Here is a 1,861-nt window from a genome sequence, read left to right on the forward strand (position 1 = left end):
TTTATTTCCAGTGAATGCAGAAAACCAGTCTGTGGTTCACATGCTTTCAGAAAACTGAGACAGTTGTGTAATGATGACCACAATTAAAGGAGAATAGATCTTACCTTGATTTCAGCTCCACTATCCTCCTTTTCTTCTGCAAGAAAGCACAATTATTATTGCAGCTATCATATGTGGTGCATTTCAATGAGCAATGCAACTGTCTGCCGACGGTGGCGTACATGTCATGTTGCGGGCAACATTTAAAGGATACATTTATGATATACATCATTTTATGAAGTAGTGCAGGTGTAACCTGTGAAGGACAAAAATAAAATCTCACCTGTTTGGTTTTGCTGAATCACTGAAGGCTCCGTCTTTTCTTCTTTGTGCTCCAGATGCTCTTTATTCTCACTACATATCAGATCGCTGTAGCAGGATGGATCATTTTCAGAGACCATGACGTCTATTTTTTCCAGGAGACCTACAATCTCTGTTTCATCTGTCATGCTTCTTGTACATGTGACGCATCTTCTTTCATCAAAACTGTGATTAGCTTTCAGCTCATTCAATGCACTGTCACATGTTTCACCTGTTTTAGGATGGCTGTTATGCAGACCATTTGGCAGCAGTAAGACAAAGGCATGAATTCTCCCATTTACTGGGATTTTGTCATTGCTTTGGACACCAAGCAAGTTAATGACAGATATGTGCCGACCACACAAGTCATAGACTTTGGATGAAAAGTGTTCCACATTTGTTTGGTCGTCATGGCCAATTAAGATGTTTTTTAATCCAAACTCGATGGAATCTGTGTCACCAATTAGCACGAGTGTGAGGTCAGACATCCCTGAAACAAAAACAACAAAGTTATAAGACGAAAGTCGCTGAAGCATCAGTGTCAAAGTTTAGTCTCTGAGTTTGATGAAAGGCGAGGCAGACCAGTCTGTTTAATAAGTTCTCATAATTCTTCACAATGTTTGAAACTCAAATCAAGTACAGAGTTTAAATGCTGAGTAATATTACCTCTGTCATTGGGTGCAGATGTGTTTTCAGACGGTTCTTCTTTGCTTTCATTGTTCTGCTCTGGGTGTTGAACTTCACCAGGTTCATTCACATATTCAGACTGAGAAAACAAAGGATTCTATGTCATATGAAGCTTTCCAGGTTAGACCAATTGCGATCAAGAATGGTTTTTTAAACAAGACAGTACAGCATACATATTTTGGCTTCACACTGCATCTACATACAAAACATTTGGGGACAGTATTGGACTGTAAAGGTTTGCATATCTGCTAACAGGACCGCCTCAACATTGTTAAATTTGACCAGATTTACTTTTTCACTGTTCAAAGAAACCACAGTCTGTTTAGTCCTAGAAGAAACATCAATTTAAAAGCACATATTGCATGTGCACAGTGTGGCCAGACTTATCTCCACTGGAGAATGGTCTGACTGCACTTCAGTATCATGCGATGAGAGGGAAATGCTATAGCTTGTTTGATTTCTTTAAATGATCACAGTTCTCTTGGGCAATGTTGATGGAGCAACACTGTCCCTGCAAAAAACTGACACTGGAATTGTATTGTAACCTTTGCAAGCAGATAGACCAGCACTGTCATTAAAATGACTCATTTACTGCCAAGCAGGCCTGCTTTTTTGCATGATCCAAATTCTCTGCAAAACTTGATTTTTTTTTAGTGTGAGGTTGCTGTTGTTGTTACCCATAAAAATGGCAATTTTAACTACAATAACATGCAGATAGCTGAAGGAGAGGAGGAAGTTGTATGACATCTGAAACAGATTTTACCTCAGTCGTAGCCTCACTTTCTTCCGCTTCATCTACTTTACAGCCATGTGAGAAAAAAATAGATTGCAGAGG

This window comes from Stegastes partitus, unplaced genomic scaffold, assembly GCF_000690725.1.
Source record: "Stegastes partitus isolate 25-593 unplaced genomic scaffold, Stegastes_partitus-1.0.2 Scaffold2439, whole genome shotgun sequence".
Classification (NCBI taxonomy): Eukaryota; Metazoa; Chordata; class Actinopteri; family Pomacentridae; genus Stegastes; species Stegastes partitus.